We start from the raw sequence: 23,608 nt of genomic DNA on the forward strand, positions 1-23,608 counted from the left end.
TACTAGAAAAATGAAAGTACTGTAAGAAAAAAATTCAAACCAAGCAGTGTTATTCAATGGTCTAAGTTCTGGCACTCATTTCCTTACCTCAAATTTTTCTCCCCAAAATGGGCAGTGCTTGTTGATCTCATGAATATTTAGTGGTTTTATACCTATAAGGGAACAAATTCCATCAAACCTAAATATTTTTCAGTAAATTACTCATTTTTATATTCAAAGACCAAATATTATGCTTTATTTAGTATCTTGCCTCCACTTGTGGCCAGAGTAAATTTTATATTATTCAGCAAAACTTTCAGGGGTTGAACATTTTTTTGGGAAGACCCGAGCCCTGGACTTTTTCATCTTTTGTACACTAAGCCCGAACAATGTTATGTCAAGTCCCAATCAATATAAATGCAATTTTGTTATCTGATATTCTTATGTATAATTCTAGGTTTGCAGGGAAGAAGACACAGTGTCAATTGATTCCATCTCCACATCTGATGCCTTGTCATCAGCTTTCCATTTCTGCATTTTTTTTAACCGTGAAATTATAATTGAGCAACGATCTTATCCTCAAAAAATTATCAACAAAATTTGATCTTTATCATTCCAGCGCTTGATTAATAAAATTTGTAGCATGTCAAAAAATGTGTCTGATCAAGCGCAGGTGTGATTCAGACTTGAGAATGACTAATCAATAGATCGATCTAGTAAATACCCATTCTAAAAATAAAGTTATTACTATTTATAGGTCAGGGAATAGATCAAGAAACATGGTCCAAATAATGACAACGAAATCTTTCAAAAATTAGTTCTATTTTTTTTAGATTTGCCATGCCCGACAGACTTATTTCATTGAAAAACGACAAGTCCCGAGGTGCATTTTTTTTAGTCCTGGGCATCGGGCTTTAGGAATTTTCAACCCCTGACTTTTCAATTTAAAAAAAATTCTGTTGATTTCTTGAAGAAAACCACTTAACCAAAAAAAAGGCACAAGAATATCTGGTAATGATAATCAAATATTGTTTCTAGAATTTTACAATGTAATTTCATGACAAAATTTTAAAAAAGGGACACTATGCTGTTCACTTGAAAAAATACAAGTTTAGGAATGGAAACACACCCCACAATAAAGGGCTTACACATACAAATTCTGAAGTATATGAAATACAAGTGACTAATTTTGTGAAACTAACACTGGATGAATATGATCTTGTGACTAAATCTCCAACAAGCAAACATTCAACAGAAATTCCAGTCTCCATGACATCTATGCAGTTGTTGTGTACAAATCAGGCAGCTAAGACTGAAGTAGAAAATGTGCTGAGAATAAAATTAAGACTGCACAAGACAAATCTTTACATTAATCTAACTAAATAAGTTATTCAGAAGTACTTTGATATATGAAAGCCATATTTATACATGTAAAAAAAGAAAGTTTTTCAATACATGTAAAATAGAGTTTTGGAGTTTTTCAAATGTCTATGGTAGAACACATGAAAATAGCCCCCCCCCCATTTTTTTTTGAAATCCCTAAAAACAAGAGAAACCTACATAAAACTTTTATTTTTATTCACTGTCAAGAAATACAGTTATGAAATTACTATAAAAAGTAGATATGGAAAACAGAAATATGAGCATATGATGTAAATGGTGCATGATAAAAAAAATAATGAAAACAAGGGAGGTAATTAAATAGACCATTTTTCAACTGATTGATTATATGAAAAATAAATCCTTTCTAAAATTGAATTAGAAGGAAATTTATAGTAAAAACTTTTATTTGTGCCTACAGATCTGAAAGAAAGACAAATAGAACTGTAACAATAGGAAAAAATAGTGACATGTAGAATAAAGTATTTAGAGAGCACATACAAATGTCACCGAAGTAAAAAGGTTACTTAGACAGGATTTATTGAAAGAACAGAAATGGGATTCAGCTTGAACAGAAGTGGCAAAGTGTACTAAGTGCAAATACAAATCAAAAACCTTTAACTTGTACGAAGACGTTGAAAGCAACAAGCACGGTCGTCGTGCAGCCAAAATACATGTAAATGTAGGCAGGCAAGTGGGTCTTCAACACACACCAATAGGTACATCAAGTTACCATCAAGTTTGTATGGCATCAAATATCCCCCCTCCATCTGTATCAGGTATGCAGTATAGATCAAATTAAGTGGCTAAAATAACAGAAAAGAAAAATGAAGACATGAAAATGCAGAGAGAAAAGGTAAAAAGGGTGAAAAGACTACATGGCTAGGATCCTAAGACAAAAAATGTCCAGGCCGATGGAATCTATATCAGCAGAATATATTAAGGTATTGGAAAAACGCCATTCCAACTAGCAACACAGTCTAACTTCTCTGTAACTGACAATGAAACATTCAAACATTATGTTGTAGCCACAAATCAAAAATCAAAGCTGTGCTCATAAAAAAGAAAAAGCATACAGTAAACCAGAGGCTCACGTGAGCCTGTATCGCTCATCTGGTTTAATTACTTGCTAAATATTTCATATAATTTTGCGTAAATTTACAAGGAATTTTCCTTAGATGAAGATTTTCTTGCAATTTAAAGCATTGGTAAACAGGAATTATTGCATGGGACAGGTTGGAAAGGGGACATAATGCATAGTTTGCAACCCCAACATACTAAAATCCGGAACCAGGCCTTTAAAAATGCAGAAATTGCCATTGTTTTGCGGAATCCATGAAATTTCTGCAAAACACAGCGTTTCTTAGCCTCCAACATGATTACTTTGCTAAAAAACTAATCTTATTAAACTAGGCATTTCACATCCAGTTTTGTATGGAAATATAGTTTACAAGGCACATAAATGCAAACAATGTCCATCAAATCTTAAGAATTATTTAAATAGACTGATTCATAAAGGATATAAATTCGACATTGTTGTCAGATCATTAAATCTTGTCTTTGTAGGAAAAAATATTGATACTCTTATTAGATCATTACATTATAACTTAATCATTCATATTTTAGCATTTTAGTCATTGCACAACTTCTTGCTAGACCAACATAGTCTATGATGTTGCAGTTCTAAATCCTTTGGAAGTTTTGTAACTGATATTTTTTGTGTTGGGAGGCTTGAAGATTTGTCATCCTTATTTGTGTCCTGAGCTTGCTTTCAGTAACTGCGAGCATTCATTGTTTATACCTCATTTGTTTGTCTTCTATGTTATTGTTAATAATTGTTGAGGTACTTTTCTAATGAATTGGATGTATTTCAGGTTGATTTTTACTGTGTGTCTAACTTTGTATTTATTTTAGCCTTTGACCATATAGAGGGGGAGGGTTTGGATCCAACAAAACTAGTGTAACCCCGCTGCATATTGTTTGCGCCTGTCCCAAGGCAGGAAATATAGTCGCTGGCATGTAGTTGTCTTTTTTTAAAACATTTTAGTTTCTTACCATAAATGATAAACTGATATAGTATTGAGGAAGGGCCGGACCTTTTTCGGGATGCTGGGATCAGAGGTTTTTAAGCTCAGGATTTCGGGATTTCTAAGAATTAAGCCCGGGATTTCCGGAAATAAATCCACCGGGAATCGGGATTTTAGCAGTTTTTAAGTTCCTTTGTTGTTCGGGATTTCGGGATTTAGTAAAAATAAAGTCGGGATTCCGGGATCAGACCCCCTCCAGCCCCCTTCAGTATTGTGTTCACTGATTTATCCACTTTGTTTTTATTGGGGCAATTTAGAGCTTGCTACATGGAGGAAATTTCCCACTTGTTGAAGATCATGTGGCGACCTCTAGATGTATATTTTCTCAAGCGGAAACTTTGGTTAAGTTAAGATCCACAGTGGCAGCCATTTTGAAATGGCAAAAGAATCACAAGCTTTCATCTCCTCATGCCAACGATCATTTGTTTCCAGTTTTGTTTCATTTGGTCAAGCGGTTTCCGAGAAAAAGATTTTTACATGTTTTTCTCATAGGGTCCAATGTTAAAGTAAGATCCTCAGTGGCGGCCATTTTGAATTTCCGATTGGCACCAAAATCACAAACTTACATCCCTTCATAAAAGTGAACATTTGTGTCAAGTTTTGTTTAATTTGGTCAAGTGGTTTCCGAGAAGAAGATTTTTACATGTTTCTCCCACAGGGTCCAATGTTAAACTAAGATCCTCGGTGGCGGCCATCTTGAATTTCCAATCGGCACCAAAATCACAAACTTTCATCCCCTCATACCAGTGAACATTTGTGTCAAGTTTGGTTTTATTTGGCCCTGTGGTTTCAGAGAACAAGATTGAAATGTAAAAGTTTACGGACGGACGACGGACGCCAAGTGATGGCAAAAGCTCACATGGCCTTTGGCCAAGTGAGCTAAAAACTAAATTAACATGCAAGACAGTATTGGAAATGAACAAGCCTGGGCAAGAACTGCGAGATGGGTTTGAGCTTAATGAAGTAACCACAGATCCAGACAGTAGTGCATATAATGCTGCAGAAAGCATGGTCAACAAAGGTCTTACTTCAACTGAACCAGTACATTACCTCAACAAAAGACCCATGTCAGCCAACCATAGGAAGTATGTGACAAATCTGTCAAGTGTGTGTGATATAATGCCAGCTCGCTTGAAAACCCCCCCAAAAAAACACCTCCATGGGCTGTTTGCTTCTGACATAGCAGCAAGGTGACAAGCAGAATACATGACACTACAAAATTCCTGATGGGGCTCTATCAAAACTATCATATGTTACTGATGCCATAGTATCATAGTGAACTGTTCCTGTGGTAACCATTCAAAATGTTAACTTTATTTATTTGCATGTTCAAAAATTAAGAAATCTAAGACTTGGATTGAAAAAAATGCTTCCTTAAAGCAGGGAAATTTTGAAATTGAATCAAATGAGAAGTCCAAACATGTTTTACAACAAATTATAAACTACCGCCTAGATAAAGTGATGCTTGCTACATATAAGTTGAGCCCCGTAATCACGCTATTAGAAGTACTGTACCAGCAAATATAAACTATGCGAGAAATTTTTCCAGTTGAATCCATACGCCAATCCATAAAGTCAACAAGGGCACTGGCAACTCTATCATCAGACTGTGTGTAGTCTGATCAAATCAGGGTCAACAGTGGCCAAGTCACTGAAAACCAGAGGCTCCTAGGAGCCTGAATCGCTCACCTGGTTGAATTTTGCCTTTCAAGGGCAATAAATTAAACAAGAAATTCCCCAACAATTTTGACTCAAGAAAACTTTGATAGGACTTATCATAAGTATCATTTCAGCAAATGAAAGTTAAAATCTATCATAGTTTTCAAGACATTGGCTGAAAACTGAAAAAATAAAAACCTGTCATTTTCCCCTGTCAAGGGCAATAACTCTTATAAGGAGGCATCTAACAACTCTTATGCCTGAAGACTTTTGTAGTCCTACAAATAAGGATCGTATCATATTTTGAAAGAATTTGGCTAAACCTAATGGTTTTGGAGATATATGTGAAAAACTACTGTCTTACCCCTTTGTTCTATTTTTATTAACGTGGACCATTTTTTTTATGGATCAAAAATCCCCACATCAGTTCTATGCAGGATACCCCAAAGAACACTCATTAGAAGTTGGGTACCAATTGGTCAAGCAGTGTCAAAGGAGAAGATTTTTTAAAGAAATAACATTAAAAATAGGAAAAAACATTGAAAAAGAGCAATAACTCCAACATGGCTTATCATATGAAAATGAAAATTTTTTAAATCAGCTAAACCTACAGTTTTGGAGATATTTGCAAAAAACTACTGTCTGACCCCTATGTTCTATTTTTAGTAACGGAGGCCTTTTTTTTTGATGGATCAAAAATCCCCACTTCAATTCTATGCAGGATACCCCAAAGAATATTCATACAAAGTTTGGTACCAATTGGTCAAGTAGTGTGAGAGGAGAAGAGTTTTGAAAAATTGTTTAACGACGACGGACAAGTACGACGGACTCCAAGTGATGGCAATAGCACATATGGCCTTTGGCCAGGCGAGCTAAAAATGGCACTTTGAAGATATGGGTTCCCAGAAAACACACCTATACTAGCTGAAACTGACACACAATACAAAAAAATTCTTGTCACCATAGAACAACACAGTTTCAGCCTTCTACCCAAGCTAGAAGCTCACTAGCAGAAATGTAACAGTAAAGAAGAAACTTATAGTTTCATGATGCCTCCAAGTGATGGCAATAGCACATATGGCCTTTGGCCAGGCGAGCTAAAAATGGCACTTTGAAGATATGGGTTCCCAGAAAACACACCTATACTAGCTGAAACTGACACACAATACAAAAAAAATTCTTGTCACCATAGAACAACACAGTTTCAGCCTTCTACCCAAGCTAGAAGCTCACTAGCAGAAATGTAACAGTAAAGAAGAAACTTATAGTTTCATGATGCAAACATACTTTGTAAGACAGCAAGCAATCTAAGATCACTTGGACGAGATCCAGAGTGCCCAGGCTATCCTGGTAACTGTTCAGCCAACATGAAATGGAGTGCTACAATAGGCAATGAAGAGAGGTATTTTGAAATACTGGGTGATATGCTAAATGACCATTTATATTTGGACAATTAACAACAGATGGTGATAGTCATACGTTCAGATGATTTAGCCGGAAACAAGAAGAAAATTTAATTATCATACCTGAGAACCGTCGCGACACCAGATACTTAGCCAAATCACAAATGCGAGACTGTGACAATGCTAAATTTAATGAAATGATGCTACAGTTTGTAACTAAAACAGATTGCACAATGCTAAAAAAAAAAAAAATTTGCTTTTGACTTAAGCAACAGCTGCACAAAGGGTTCAACTTCGCTCTTAGTCTTAGGGAGTTTGCAAGAGATATGAACAAACTTGTAAACAGATTTAGCTATGCAACAGATAGTATCATTGCGTGTTATACAAGACATTGTTTAGAAAAGTACAAATCATACTCCTATGTATGTAAAGGTACTGAGCAAGATCACTGGGGCAAAGACTTTATGCCAGATGTGGAAGCAAAATGCTTGTACATGACAGAGGATGATAAGAGACTTGGGTGTAATATAATCAACATTAGATTTGGTCGGACAAACTTCGTTAAGACTCGTTTTGGGACAGTGACACTTAAGTGTGAGGCTGTAAACCGAGGCTATGGAAAGTCAGATCCAAAAGAATCCACTCACCTGAGGATCTGTTCTGCTCCTATTAATTCATACTACTGTCTGACTACAAGTGCAAGCAGGATTAATCATGGACCAGGGGAATCTTGCCACTTCCGACAAATTTGTATCCAGTCACCAAGCTGAAAAGACAAAATGAGAAATATGAATATGATTAACAAAAGACACAAAAAATGAAAAAAAGTTAAGAATTGTTTCTACAATCAGGAATTTTACAACTTATGACTCAATACTGGATGAGCCTGGAACATATAAACAAGAGGCTCCCAGGAGCCAAAATCCCTCATCTGTTTAAATTTTTGCTTTCAATTGCAATAACTGTAACAAAATGGTGTTGGACAAGTATGACTCCATGAAGACTTTGTTAGGGCATATCATGAGGATCATTTCGTCAATCAAAAGTTTCATTCTATCTATTATAGTTTTCAAGATATTATCATATTTTTTTTTAATTCAAACTCATATTAAGTATTTACATTTCATGTCATTTAAAGACATACAATTTGTGTTATTACTAAGAGCACTGAAGATGAAATGTGTAGATTTCAGATATTTAATATCACAAATCTACATGTATTTACCATATTTGACTGCACAAGGCAAACAATAAGGGCATCTTACCATATTTGACTGCACAAGGCAAACAATAAGGGCATCATGTTAATATAGTATTAATGTATGGCTTTTTCTGTATTGGCCCTGTTACATGCCCGAGGTATTAATAATGGCCATTACAGCCATCCGAGGCTATTAATAAAAAGGGCATATTACAGGGCCAATATGGAAAAAGCTTTGCATTGATACTTTTTTTAACCAACTTTATATCTATTACTGAAACATATGATTTCACCTTAATTTGAAATAAGTCTGTATCTCGATGAATCAAATATTTATGAAAATAAATCATGATGGTGTTGTTTCTAATAATCACCCCCCCCCCCCAAAAAAAAGAAAATAATAATTAATCTCTAGTACAAGATTACACATACCTAATTATTCAATATACTCAGTTCCAGTACCATCTTTCAACAAATTTAAATCTCCTAATCTAATTACATGTAATTGAATTAGATCACTCTTACTTAAAGTTGTCACTTATTAAAGGTAAGAAAAACTATTAATGCCCCATACTAAAATTAGTAATGCATGGCTGTGATTTCCTAGTGACCGGCTGTAGGAATTTCCAAATCGTAACTACCAGTTGTAAATGATGGGCATTTCTATACATTTTATGTTGGATAATAAAATTCTATAAAACTTTTAAAGTTTGGACAAACAGAGAAGACAAGCAATAGTTAGAATTGCAAACTAATTCTTGGTCTATTTATTAACAATTGACATTATTTCTATCTTACATCTACTCCACATGATTTTTCATTGATACATGTAGGAATTAATACACATTTGTACATATATGTAAATAAACTAAACTGGTCATTGTGCCCTGTACAAGTAATACAAATGTACACTCTCCCTTGCATAACTACTATTTATCCTGTCACATAATATGTGTCTGAACAAGGTTTAATTTAATATATATACATGTATCTTCATATGTAGACTGCTCTATTTAGGTTACAGACCACCAATTCAACCAATGAGCATTTGGAACGTACGCAAAAATAGTTCTACGCAGAAATTACCCCTGTTCCTCATAGTGCTGTGAAAAAAGTTCTCATCTCATTTAAAAAATTTAAACAGTTTCTGAAAGGAAAAACATTTCTGTACATTTTATAGGTGCATTTTGCTTCTTGTGATGTGAAGCCTAATCTCCATAATGATTTCTAAATATACCCCTATCTTGTGAAAACACTGGGATTTCCCATGCTATTTATAGACACTTCACTTCCGGTGACCAGTACTGCACTGCAAGTCAGCTAACCCCACATGCCATTCAGAGGATTGTGAGCTGGCATATGTAGAATCATGCTGATATATAGTCCTCTGCAGGTTAAAGTTAAGGTAAAGTCCAGAGAAGCCATTGAATATTGTGAAATTAGCATAGAAGCCTATGGGAAGTGGAATTAGTGGTTTTTAGCCTCTACTGTTATTGGATGAATATATATATAATAAGGTTAAGATTATGTTTTGTAAAAATAAATTCATCTTTTCTGATAGTTTTCAAGCCTTTTCCTATTTTTTTTTACTTACATTTATTTCAAACAGTGAATGTGATTTTTAAAAACTTCAGGAAACACATGGATGTATGTACAGGTACGTGTATCTCCGTTGTTCCACTGTTGCTGTTGTCAAGAACCTACCTCGCCTGGGAAAAAAATATAACTCCAAATGTATTATCCACATCAAAGCATAGCTTTTCCATGATAGGAAAGGCAATCATTGTCTTATTTGCAGCTGTCAGCTGTGTCTGAATTTTGTTTATGTTACATGATATGTGTAAAATATTCCCATCATCCATCGAGAACTGCAATAGGATACAAGAGTACAATTATTCGTAATGCATTTTCCATAGGGTACCTATGTAGTTTGAAAATTAATTTCAACAAAACCACACAAATTAGCAGAAAATGGGTTTCAGTTCCTAAAACTAGAAAAGCATACTTTTTATTTGCATAAAAAAAAAGTATATGGTCATGCGGCAAAAGTTGATCGAAATTTCAGTTGTTATGGACTCTTGAAAATTCAGCACAAAATACACTGGAAAAAAATGAAGCACCTAGATTTCATTTATGAGAAATCATTTCAACCCTATAACAAATTATTAATTATTACCAAAATAAAATCAATCATAAATGGGTAAGTTTTGAAATGAAAATAAATTTCAAGCCATATCCAACCAATCAGGTACCACCTTGTATTCAGTACTCAGTACCATGTTGGAGTAAAAAAGTTCCCGGTAGAATGTAAACAAATAATTGCGCATTTGTATCCTATCAAAACATGAAGCGGTTAAGAATCAGTACTCAAGTTCGCATTTATAAAGCACATCTTAACACAAGTACAGAAACCAAGTTAGGTGAAAATCTGTTAAAGTTTAGTCGAGATATTCCCTTTTTAGGTTGGAGTGCGAGTTTGCGGCCAGTGCTGAAAAATTTCCACAGAAAGCAAAAATCAAAAATTAAAAATGGAAAATTTCTTGTTAAAATATCTTAGAAATTATTCTCACTTATGTTTTCCAACACTTTAAGCAATACTCCTTTTATGCATGTACAAGTTGAAATCTAAATTTATTAAGGGTAGAATCTACCCTTTTAATAGTAAAAATACAAAAAAAATGGAAAAAAGGTTCAAAACTTTCTAAATTAAGTGAAATGAAGATCCACTTTCTAACTTTATCATGTAATTTTTAATCGTTGGTGATAAGAGGTACCAGAATGACAGCAACAAATTTTGCTTGTCATCATAATAACTATAGAAGAGCCATGAGATCATCAAATGGCATCTTTGAAGAATTTTATATGTTTGAAGGGGGGGCACCTGTTGTTTATCCTGTAAATAGTGCAAAGACTGAACTTTTCACATCAACCTGTACTGCAAAACAAGTGTATAAAATAAACTTGCATCAGAGCACATCAACACTTATCAATGCTAAATTAACAGAGTCAACATTTCAAATTTATAAAATGTCAGGATTCAAAAAAGGAAATAAATACACATTTAAATCTGGGAATTTACCTCACAAAAAAGCAAAGACTAAACTTTCAACAGTGAAAAGTGACTTAGAAACACCTAAATACATTAGACTTACAAGGAAAACTCATGAACTGGTTGTTAATGATCCATACACTGATCCTGAGGAGAAGGCAGAGCGGTCCAGTTGTGCGGCCAAGTTACTGCGACCAAAATCTAAATCTGTTCCTGTTGCTAGGAAATCTAAGAAAGGAGCTAAAAAAAAAAAGGTAGGACATGTAATAATAAATAATGTAATTAACTTACAATCAAACAGCTTATTAATGTAGATTAAAAAAAAAAAAATAAACAATATATGCCATATGTGCACAATTTTCAAACTATTTAGTTTTTCCTTAAAACTTGCTAATTTATTTCCAAGAACACAAATTCTTGCACTTTGTATAGTAATTAACCTTTATTTAAGTTATAAAGTAGGAAAAAATCAACTAGATATCAGCCAAATGTACATAAATGCTCCATTAAAAAAAAATATTAAAATTAAGGGGGAGATAACTGTAAATTGCATTTGAATATAGAAATAACTTTAGTGTTAGTAGGACATAAAATATGGTTTCTTCTCTTATTTTCAGGTTGAATTCTGATTCCCACAGAGTGCTGTGCCTTTACAAGTCAGAAAACATGTGGAATTGCGCATTTAGAGAGCATATGATGAAAAGTCCAGACTTTGATGGTATTTTACTATACGATTTGGACATAGAAGAAAAAAGAGGTTTCTCATCAAGATTTCGACTTATTTGCGCATCGTTTAAATACTTTTCGAAGATGTATACACAGTATGAGGAACTTGAAACCGGCAGACCGGGTAGAAAACCCTCAAAACTAACAACTGGTGTACTAGTTGGCCTGAGTCAGACTCCAATTTGTCCTACAAGCTTGTGCAAAATCTTTCTAAGTGGCAATATCTCAACTCCAGCAGCCTCTAGCCTGCAAAGAAGGACAAATAAAGTATATAAAAACATTGTACAAGTTGTAAAAAAAGACATGAAAAGAAGAAGGGAAGAATTAGTTGAAATAAACCGCCTCCGAGGAAAGAAAAATCCAAGATGTATTAGTGTTCAAATGGATGGCATGTACAGCAACAGACCCAACCCAGGAATTGGACGCACACCGTTCCAACAAGCTAATCAGCTGAAAATGTAACAAAAAAACATAAAATTGTTAATTTGGTTGACAAAAATAAGCTCTGTTCAGAGCATTCTTCTTAGATATTGATTTTTGACTCAGGCCAACTCCAGTCTGAATGTACTGATGAATGCAGTGCTAATATTCCAATGGTGAAGAGCATTGGTGATGAATATGCATGGGCCAGGGAGTGCCTTGAAGACCTTTTAAAAGACAACATAGAAGTAGACTATTTAGTTACTGACCCAGACAGTTCAGCTTACAGAGCTGCAGTTGATTTGTATGAGGAGGGAAAATCAAAAACTGAGCCTCAGCATTTCATTGATACCAGGCATTTGTCGGAAAATATGCGGAAAAGTGTGGAAAAAGACAAAAGTCTCCTAAAAATCATACCAGCACGGACACAAAAGCAATGCCAAAAGCTACTGAATAACTTTGCAACAGACTTAACTGAAAGGTGCAATTCTGAAGTTGCTGTATGTACTAAGCAATTCGGAGGAAATTTTAAAAGAGTTAAATCAAAGATGTCTCATACAGTTGATGCAGTTATACGGTGCTACATGGGAAAACATGACTTATGCAAGAAACATTCTTTTGTATGTGGCAAGAGTGAGTGGCTCAAGAAGAGAAGTCTACTACCAAAGACATTCAAAATCATGCATACCCATGAAAACATGGATTTTATTCGTATCGCAGTAAATAAGTGCCTCGGACCAAAAGCACTTGAGAAGACCAGGCTTAATATGAACACTAACTTTGTCGAGGGTGTGAATCATAGCATAAGGCGTTCCTTACCTTCAAATGTAATGTACAAAAAGAACTATTCTGGAAGGGCACACTCAGCCATCCATAGTGTAAATCTTGGTCCAGGTGAATCCATCCTTAAGTTGTGTAGTGCCTTACACTGTGACATTCCAGTTGGGAGTACAGCTTACCAGGCTCTAAAAAGTGTGCAGAAATTAGACATTTTACAAAAGCAGCATAAGCAAACAATGGAATACAAGAAATATAGAGGTGAAAAACGTGAAAAACTGTACAAACTCAGGGATGTCATTAGAAGCCAGCAGCCGGCAAAAATCGCCGCCTACTCTTTCAAACGTCGCCGGCTACTTTCGTACCCCACAAAAATAAAATTCATGAAATATTCTTCAAGACCCTCTTTATATAATATACTGACAATATTCATCCACAAATATTAAAGATTGCACTTGAATGACGCATCAGTGTGACTTTAATGTATTGTTCGGTTGCTAAAATAAATAGTCCGCGTTTTTTCCCTGTTTCTAAATATAGACTTTCTTATTTTTACTGAACTAAAAATACTTCGTTTCCGGTCAGCAAAAAGCAACATGTCGGGCCGTAAAAGGTCAAAGCCTGTGACACAGGGACAATCATCTATCTGTAGTTTTTTGTCACCAGGGCCAGCTAAGGCCAAAAAGACAGACAGTGACAATGGTAGATATAAATTAACAATCATATTATTGATGATATTTAATATCTTATTTTAATTCGATAAAATACTAGCAAGGTCATTGGGTATGACAAGTGCCATTTTTGTCAAAACAAAATTTTCAACAAGATTGGATCGATTGATGGTTCAAGCCTGTAATGAGAGAAAAGATTGATATGGGAGTGGTTAATTATGCTAGTTAGCAAAACAATTTAGAAAAAAAAAAATAATTAAAAGCTCAAATTATTTATAATTACTTTGTTGTCACTTGTCTTAAGTGGAAAAAAGAAGGGTCTATGCAATGGGGAACTTTTCAATAATAAACAATTTGTTCAAAATTTTTAAAAAATATCACATTTTTTAGGCTTAACAAACAGAAACTTGTATAAAAATTGTAATCTTATTGTCCTGTACAATGGCCCAGGAGAGCCCTAGAATGCAGGATATTGCACCATTTACCCCAGAGCTTACGGGGGCCGCGAGCGGCCCCCGGACCCCCTGCCATAATGGGCGGGTTCGCCACCTACTTTATCTAATTAGCCAGCTACTTAAAAACTTAGTGACATCACTGAAACTGTATGAAAAATTAAGTGAAATTATTGCGTATGAGAAAAACTCGCTACTGAAAAGTGAAAAAGAACAGAAACCTTCTTCTCGAAACAAACACACAGACCATTCCTACAGTGTAAAAAAAAGAAAAGGAGAATTTCTGTTAGAAAATAGTTTTTATATTAATAAAATGAAATATTAAACAATATGGTTTGTGTGATTTTGAGCAGAGGCCTTGACTTTTGCAGTGAATTCTCTCCTGGTTAAACTCATGTTGTTATATGGCTATGTGGTCTGGCTTGACACACAGTTTCTCATGGCAGATATGGCTGCACTCTTTGTCATTAAAAGATTTTTGAAAATCATCCCTTGTGATCCTATGCCTTATCATGTAGGAAAGCCTGTGTGCAGTCTCCCTTTTGCCCTCTCGATCAGGCCATTTCACTACTAGGACCCCATAACCTGACTTGGACTTCCGTGCCCCTATCCATTCAATGCATCCCTTCTCATTGCCCATTAAAATAGCCTTTTTGAAAAACTTTTTCTCAATATCAGCCCAAAAAGCATCAATTTTGAAAAAAAAAGAATGATCAAAGTCACCACAGAGTTTGCAGGAAAGCTAAGCACCAAAAAACAGTGATGAAGAAAAAAAGTGAATGTGATAGTACACATTCTCTATAGGATACAAGAGCGCAATTATTAGTAATGCATTTTCCATAGGGTACCTATGTAGTTTGAAAATTAATTTCATGTAGTGTATGAACCACAACATATCAATGCAAGTATGATGGCATTCGATTGTTTTCTTGTAAAAAAAATGCCATCCCTTTAATACTGTCCTGTCATTCTGACATCTGGAAAATCAATGAAGCGTTCTTCTCCTTAGCAAAAAATCCCTATCACTATCAGTATCTTAACACCCTTGCGTTTTAACATTGCCTAGAGAAAAAGAGGCAATGGAAATTAAGATAACCATAATCCATATTGGAGGGCTTGGCCTCAGGTCACCAAGAGGCTTATCTCTAAATCAATCCTTTAGCTAATATGGTCCACATACAAAGTTAGTCCATATTTCCTCTGACCCTGCAACTCTCCTCTTTTTCATTTGGATATTGATATGTAGGGTTGGGTCAGAACGATGTGTTATACAAAAAATTGGAGATTCAGCGGTACCACAGAGTACAGCCCTTCAACCGCTTGCAATGACTTTCAAGTTGAAATTGTGCATGTCACACCTACCTAGTTCGTGGATCGTTATGGTGTATCCATCTGCACCATGAAAACTGATTTATTCAACGGGTCATAGTTTTCCTTTCCTCTTTTGTCTACCCAGACTTGACTTTTTATGAGCAACTCCGCAGGTGTTTCTAGAAAAGCAGAGGACGCTTACCCTACCGGTGCACCTGGTCCATGCTCCCAATTTTTAGTGGAGTCCGAGTTTTTCACTTGCTTTTGTTACTTAGTATGTATGATTTTAGTTACTCTACAGTGTGAGAAACCATTTTTCCCCAACTTGCCATTCTGGCTAGTGGAATATTGATCTTGCTAGTCAAATATAAATTCAACTACCCACATTTTCTTTTTTTTTTTCTGTACTATCATCTTTTTTCTCTTGGATTTGACTATCTCCTGTCTTTCTGCAACTATCTTTTCATTTGTTTTTAAATTTATCAAAAACTTTTCCATTTTCGAATATACCCTCCCATTTAAGTTTTTCAAGTACTTTACAGTAACAAAATAAGTACTCCATTTCTTGTTCATTTTTATTTTAGCAATAAACAACTAATTTGCAAGGTAACAAATCTTAAATTACCAAGATAATTTCGTTTAAATACTAATACGAGATCAGGACCGTCGCCTAGGTTTTGGCGCATCCCATTTACCAGAAATTAAAATGGCAGATCGTAAACAATGCTTTACAAGTCAATAAAATTGTGCATATCATGCCAAAATTCACTTGAAATATTCAAGCTAAACTTCTTAAAATGAAGGGAACATATTTATAATGTATGATGTTAAGGGATGTTTTACTAAGTAACCTGTTGGCTGGTTAACTTTCCTTGGACCTTGCCAATCAATTGATGGTCGCCAAATTGACGAGTGTAAGCAAATGAGAACTCGCCAAAATACACATCTACTCGTATTTGGCGAGCGGTTGTTTTCCACACTGCTCTATGTTCTTTGTTGTGAATGTCTGTTTTCCATATCTAGTCTTTGTCCCTAGATTACATTCTTTTTATTACCAATATAACCTTGGTTCCCTTGATTACTCTTTGATTCTGGAATCATTTTCCTGTATGCTAATACCAAATTAACTACAAGAATTACATTATGGAAGGAACAGAGCAGAAACGATTTTTAAGACTGGAATCTAACAGAATATTTCAAAATTCCACAGAAAACTCACGTGTGTACTACCCTTCCGTTCCAAAAGTAACATGCTCTCTTTTACGGTTCAAAAATTTTAAAACATTTTAAATGTCAACAAAACAGGGTCTCAAATGGAAAATGATCAAAACTTCAAAAAAAAAGGTAATTTTTGTAGCAAATTTGGTATCAGCATACAGGAAAATGATCCTGGAATCAAACTAGGTAGATATGACATGCACAATTTCAACTTGATTCTTGAAAGTTGTTACAAATACAAGCAGTTGAAGGGCGGTACTCCGCGGTACCGCTGTTTCTCCAACTTTTTGTATGGCACATCATTCTGACCCCAACCCGACATATCAATATCCAAATAAAAAGAAGAGGGTTGCAGTGTCAGAGGAAATTTGGACCAATACAAAATGACCTGAAATGTTTTTAAAATGGACGTCCTTGTTTTGAATGTAGGTTAGTGAGGTCTTACCGCTGATGAATCTGCGAGAGCAGTGTACATTTTGTAAGTCAGCAAAAATTACACTATGACGATTTCAAAAGTTGTACAGAGCTTATATTTCCTGTTTGATTTATCGACTTTAAATAAGGTTTACTTGACTTGATTACCTGCCTGTACTGCCATTACACATTCAAATCGTCTCGGGTCTTAATTATCCTTAATTATGAAAAGGTCCGATAAATTCCTTATAGCAAAAGGATGGTTACCTGTTTGGAATTACTTATGTTCGGATAACAGTCAGAAAAAAAAAAAAAAAAAAAACGCATATGGGTGTGGCTATCGTTCGAGGTTCTGTTGTGGAACATTCAAGTCCCAAATAATCGTAGAATTTTTCATGAGAAAATTTTGCTCTTCAATCCTTTGAATAAGTGTCTTTCTTTATTGAAATGGTGGTAAAATCTCAACGAAAATGCTGCTGTTGATAATGTATTACACTTACCCTAAAAATGAACCTCTTTTCCTGGTTCCCCCAACATATCCATGTTTCAAAACAACTTTTTTCACTTGAGTATTATATAATAAGGGCGAAATTTGATGGGGAGAATCTTTTTTTCATCAAATTAAACTTAAAATACAACTGACCAATCGATTGACCAGCAAAAAATTACACTATATAACCTCCGATATTAAAAAAATGCCTCATAACTTAATCAATATTTTCGACCAAACAAATTCTACTAACGTCGGAAAATATCGTATTCGCCCAAAACGGCCAGGGCGCATATATATATATATATATATATATATATATATATATATATATATATATATATATATATATAACCTTTCTATACGTTTACATATCTTCCCTGTATCAATTTGATCCGATGGAGCAGTGTAGTGAATAGAATCGTCACATTCTGAGACGTTTGTATAATATTGATTTGTTGTGACATGCATCATTAATTTGATCCTCTATCCTACATAATAGTGAATTGTGATTTTTTTGGAACCCTTCTTTGATGGTCTTGTATCTATATCCCCTTCTTCTTAAACTGTTCTTCAGTTGACCTAGACGTTTCTTTAAGGATTCGTCATTTGAACAAATGCGTCTTAGCCTAAGAGCTTGAGTGAATGGTATACTCTTAGTCAAGTGAGATGGATGACAGCTCTTAGGCATAAGATATTGATGTGTGTCAGTTGGTTTTGAGTATAGGTCCGTGGAGAGCTCTCCCCCCGATAAGGTGCTGGAGGTATCGAGGAAAGAGATGCTAGTAGCAGATGTTTCGTGAGTGAACTTAATTGAAAGATGTTGATTGTTGGCACGAGCGATAAAATTGTTTAGTTCTTCTTCGTCATGTGTCCACTTCATATCCACGTCGTCAATAAACATATACCAGGACAGAGGCTTTTCTATAGAGGATTCAAGTAGTTCTTTTTCAAATTTTCCCATGAAAATGTTGGCATAAGACGGAGCCATTTTGGTACCCATAGCTGTGCCATGTATTTGTAAGTAATGGTCTCCATTAAAAGTAAAATTGTTCTTTTTTTAAAACCATTGTGAGCAAAGTGACTAGGCAGTCAGTAGGTGGAACTTTGACCTCCCGAGAGTCCCATACTTCTCTGCAAGCTTCGATACCATCAGAGTGAGGAATGTTGGTATAGAGAGATGTAACGTCCACAGTGACCAGAGTGGTGTTTGGTGGAAGGGGATTCAGATTCTTCTGTAAGTAATCAGTCGTATCTTTTATAAATGATGGAAGTTTTTCAACATGTGGACGTAGATGAAAGTCCACGAATTCCGAAATTTTCTCTGTTGGATGGCCGTTAGCAGAGACTATAGGTCTACCTGGGTTGTTAACTTTGTGAATTTTGGGGAGTAGGTAGAATCGACCAGGTTTAGGATTTTCAGGTTTGAGATATTCAAGAGTTTTAATGTCAATGTGGTTATTATCGTACATTTTGTTTAACTCAGTGTTTATTTCGTCCGCAAAGACCTATTTATAGAGGTTTGGTCACTGATTATAACAATCTGCTTATAGTTTTAGAAAAGGGTAAATATACTTATTTTACTTTATTAAATTATTAGTAAATTAAGTTCATTGATTCTATTTATTAAAACTTTCTAAATGAATATTGTCTTCATTTTGCATGTTTGTGACCTGAAAATTGGCATTTACCAAGGAAATTATCAAAAAAACAAAAATATATAGTATTTCTTTTTTTGTTTCACATGGGTTCCTACATGCACCCAATGCACTATGAATTAATAGTAATTGCTGAAATTACTTTTGGACGATTTTGAATAGATTTCTCAAAAACAGTCTCTTAATAGGTTTATGTGGCTGTGTTGTATACAGGGTAGAAAAGTAATAAATCCTCAAAGTTATGAAGCCAGTCTTATGATTATAATTATATGCAACATATGTTTGTAATAAATGATAATTTATTAAAAGTTGTGTAAGTATTGTGGATGACAAACATATTTTTACTTCCCATTTGTAAACTCCATTTCTTAGTGCATGTAGTGGCAGTATAGCCAATTATAGATTATGACTGTTACAGTCGATTAGTTACTGTCGTGCCAAAGATTTGTACATGGACTTTTTTGTAGAGCATGGATAGTGAGATAAGCTTCTAGGTCAGGGGTGCAATTGATCTTTGGCGATATCATTCCTATAGAAGTTTAAAGGTCTTCAAACCCGTGATATATTTATATTTATATATATATATCTTATCTATGTACTAAACTTCATACAATGCTTTTTCCAAAAATCAGTTATCAACCTTTTATTTCAGGCTTTGTTGTTCCCAATATATAATACAAGGTACGACATTGATATAAGTGAGTTGTATATAAAGCATGACATCTTCTTTTATCATATTTTAGAGACAGGGAGATTGTAAAGTTTATTTTGAAGCAAGAGTTGTTTTGAGGTAGATCTGCCATTTTGAACATTTTCTAGTGATGTAAGGTAAGAATTTAATATTTGAAAAAGATGGATTCTCAAGACAAGTTTTTCTTTTTGAAACAGGATTAAAAAAAGATATCGTTGATAGTAGTTGAATACTTAATATTGATTTTAAATTTATTTTCTATTGTTTTAGTTTAAACCTAACATCTGTAATATATATTGTTCAAATTTTACGTGTGATGATTTCTGTTGCTGCTAATAAGACTATGAACAGCGAAAATAACTGAACCAATAATTACGTGCCTGCTTTGCAGTTTTGAAATAAGCTAAATGTTTACAAATTGTCCAATTGATGAAATTTGATTGGCTGTCAGATCAACATATGATAACTATGACAAAACACTGTAAAATTCCCTACAACAGATGATTTATTGAACATTTTAACCATAGTTCTAGATAACAACATCTTATAATTTAATGGACAGTTATTTATACAATGTCTAGGTTCGGCGATAGAGGCAAGCTGCGCCCCTGAGGTATGTAATATTCTAATGTATAAAATACATCGTAATGAAAGATATCAAGTTCAAATATTACAAAAATATTTATTATTAATTGCTATATATGGATGATGTTTTTTTAAATCTATCACGGACCTATACAGGATCTAATAGAATTCTTCGAATTGGCAAATAGCCATCATAAGTTCCTTAAATTAATATACGAAATATCTGATACTGCTACAACTTACCTTGCTGTACAACTATTTATGGGAAGAAGATTTCTTTGTGAAAATGTACTAAACATGAAAATATATTTTAAACCTACAAACTCGTTTCTGTATCTCCATCGAAAGAACTGTCAAAAAATCACGTCTTCCCTGAAATCATTCATGGGAAAATAATTCAGTACCGAAGACTAACAAACAATGACAATGATTTCAAGAGGGTCTTTCAAAGTTCAGATTGAACTTAGAAGAAAAGGGTTACAGGAAATCGGAAATTGAAAAAAAAAACATATTTTTAAGACACTCTACTATGGAATAGAAATTATCTTACAAGTATAAAAGAGTAATCAAGAGAACCAAGATTTTAGCGGTAATTAAAAGAATGTCATCCAGGGACAAAACCAGGCATGGAAAACTGACATATATACATAACAAAGAACATAAAGTAACTAAAAAAGACATACAAAATAACAAAAGCAAATGAGCAACCAAAAACTGGCGGCATGGACTAGGTCCACCGGTAGGGTAAGCATTCTCTGCTTTTTTAGAAATACCCGCCAAGTGGCTCATCAAAAAAGAAAAGTGAGCAAACCTGAGTTCAAAGGTGTAGAAAATGTCCTTGGTGATGACAACCAAATATAATCCTTGTATAATGAAATATTGGCACCTTATTGGCGATGATATTGTTTGCAAACATATATTCAAGAAAAAGCCAATGATAGCTTATAAAAGGCACAAGAATTTAGCAGATCCGCTAACATCAACAAAACTAAAAGAATGAGTTTTCATAAAATATAGGACAACCCCTGATAATGGCGAGCCTATGTGTGCATTGAATCCATTGAAGTGAATGACCTAAATAATAACATTCATACATTACTGCTAAAACACTAGATAAGTGTAGGGTTGATACAAAAGATAAATTATGATAAGAATGCCTTATAGATTTTTAGCTCAATGAACAACAAATAACGTAATCAAAACCATTCCAGTAGGGGAGAATACCAGGAAACACGATATGGATGATGGATTTCATTTGTGTTGGGAACGGAGCCAAACATTTGTTAATTGCTGTAATTGTTCTGGTGGTCCCTTCTATTTACCGTGAATTGTTGTGCCTATCAATAACAGACATTGTTTCAAACCATTCACAAAAGTGTTCAGTGGACGACAATATGTCTCCTTCCTACGTGTTGTTTATGTACTTTAAAAATAATTCCTTTGATAATGAAGCTTTATGCATTTATGGATAATATCGTCAATGAAAACAGACACTGTCTATTCAATGGGGTTAAAAAATGGATCATAATAAAAGCACATCCCTTATAAGATGAAAATAATGCACTTTTGAAAGGTAAATTGTTGATATCATTGTCTTCTTTAAAAAATCTTTTCTTTTCCATAAATTTCACTATTATAAGTGTACATATACTATCAATAAGTAAATATAGGAAGAAAATACTATGGACATACTTAATCAATCTACCTTTTTAAATTTAAATAACCTTATATGCATATTACCGCAAATTTCCGTAGTAATTAGGAATAATAATAAAGCCTAGCAGACAATGACATTTTTATACGTTAATAGCCAGAAGGTGATATATGCTGAAGGGAACAAAGGTTATAGCGGTAATCATATATGCCGAAAGGGAACCAAGGTTATAGCGGTAATCAAAAGAATGTAATCCCTAGCCAAAGACCTACTCTATCGGTGCACCTGGTCCATGCTCCCAGTTTTTAGTGGAGTCCGAGTTGCTCATTTGCTTTTGTTACTTTGTATGTATGATTGTAGTTACTTGATGTTCTTTGTTGTGTATGTCTGTTTTCCATGTCTGGTCTTTGTCCCTGGATTGCATTCTTTTGATTACCGCTATAACCTTGGTTCCCTTGATTACTCTTTTATATGTACTTGTTTAAATTATGTTATGTCGATGTTACATGCGAAGACACTCCATGGCATCACGTACATACAAGTCGTTAAATGAAAATAATATAACTTAGCATCAAAGTGTTTTCACGATTAGTACTCTTTGTCAGAATTTCCGGTCATACTAAAGTTTGAAAATATCAGTTGCGTACACAAAGTTAAAATGCCGACACGGTCACATTGTTTAAAAAGTCAGCATCAACATCTCCTCACTGTGGACAGGACTGTGGGGGTAAGGCTTCCATTGGAGCCCGTATATAGCATACTCGCCAAATGCGAAACTTCGTATGTGATAAGGTTTCCGCATTTTTCTGTCGTCACAGCAATATGATTGATTTGCAGATCTGCATAATAGGGTATGTGTTTCAACTATGACCAATTTATGTCTAATTCTTCGACCGCCCATTGTCCTTAACGTTCATCATTTGGACGCTATGTTCACATTTTTCTGACAGTTATATTTTAGGTATAGTTCCTGTTCTTTTTTTCTTATATGTCTTGTTCTTAGTCTTCTGTCAATTCGGCGTTTTACACCTGTTTTACAATTGTGACTGTCTTTCCTTGAAACTTCAGTGTTTTTAACTTTCCCCTTTAAATTCCAATTTGGTTAAGCAATCTTACATTTATTCCATTTTTTTCTCAGAGTTCTTAATACGTTGTTCTCCAGTTCCCTTACAAACAAAACCTTCCATACAAGAAGTCACGATGACTTAAGTTGCAAATCCACAAACTTAATACATGGGTTAGAATGCAACTTATGTGGTTTAGTATATGTTGGAGAAACACAAGAACGATTAAACAAAAGAATGTGCGGTCATCGTTCGAAAATTAACACCAGCAAATTCCTGACAGTTTATCAACACTTTAATCAACAAGATCATTCAATCCTCTCCATGAAAGTTTGTATTTTAGAAAAAAAGTGCCATCCTACAAACAGTCCCGTTCTAAGTAAAACTATCGTAGGGAAAGAGAGAAGTACTGGATACGCAGACTAGGTACTGTATTACCTTACGGGTGCAATGACAACATCAATAATATAGGAAACTTTTCAAGCCAATATAACAATAGCATAAATGTGATGAATTTATTTGACAAAACTCCAAGACGGGAAAGGAGTCATGGCCATCGCCACTATACGTCACCTAAGTTACATGATGTCTCCACAGATAGTCTCCTTCCTTTCATACAAAAACCTCTTGGACCACATTAGAACCAAACTATATTCCATACCTCTCACTCTACTACACTCCATTTTCAAAACAAGTCTTGACACGCCTGTTTCTGACAG

At 34.5% G+C, this 23,608-nt stretch overlaps 1 protein-coding gene and 1 long non-coding RNA gene across 34 annotated transcripts in view; one reads left to right on the forward strand and one right to left on the reverse strand.

The window, feature by feature from the left end:
- Positions 1-17,343, reverse strand: part of LOC148602366 (uncharacterized) — a 54,842-nt gene extending 37,499 nt beyond the window's left edge. For 8 of the 32 annotated variants that reach the window (XR_015916343.1, XR_015916339.1, XR_015916359.1 and 5 more), the window contains exons 1-8: positions 16,916-17,029; positions 12,724-12,869; positions 11,631-11,730; positions 10,862-10,998; positions 9,304-9,418; positions 7,156-7,274; positions 1,975-2,165; positions 1,182-1,291 (exon numbers count right to left, since the gene is read on the reverse strand). This is a non-coding gene — a long non-coding RNA (uncharacterized LOC148602366). Of the gene's footprint in view, positions 1-87; positions 1,292-1,974; positions 2,166-6,392; positions 6,486-7,155; positions 7,275-9,303; positions 9,419-10,861; positions 10,999-11,559; positions 11,731-12,723; positions 12,870-16,778; positions 17,032-17,247 lie in introns of those variants that run through there. The other 24 variants (XR_015916355.1, XR_015916341.1, XR_015916354.1 and 21 more) reach the window with 19 other exon arrangements.
- A 2,252-nt stretch (positions 17,344-19,595) lies between these two features.
- LOC148602367 (uncharacterized) overlaps positions 19,596-23,608 on the forward strand; it is a 53,902-nt gene continuing 49,889 nt past the window's right edge. The window contains exons 1-2 of one of the 2 annotated variants that reach the window (XR_015916582.1): positions 19,596-19,723; positions 20,168-20,199. The gene's annotated coding sequence lies outside the window, so the exon portion shown is untranslated. Of the gene's footprint in view, positions 19,724-20,097; positions 20,200-23,608 lie in introns of those variants that run through there. The other variant, XR_015916583.1, reaches the window with a different exon arrangement.

Source organism: Perna viridis, chromosome 11 (assembly GCF_037379345.1).
Source record: "Perna viridis isolate PV_CMFRI_1.1 ecotype Kerala chromosome 11, ASM3737934v1, whole genome shotgun sequence".
NCBI lineage: Eukaryota > Metazoa > Mollusca > Bivalvia > Mytilida > Mytilidae > Perna > Perna viridis.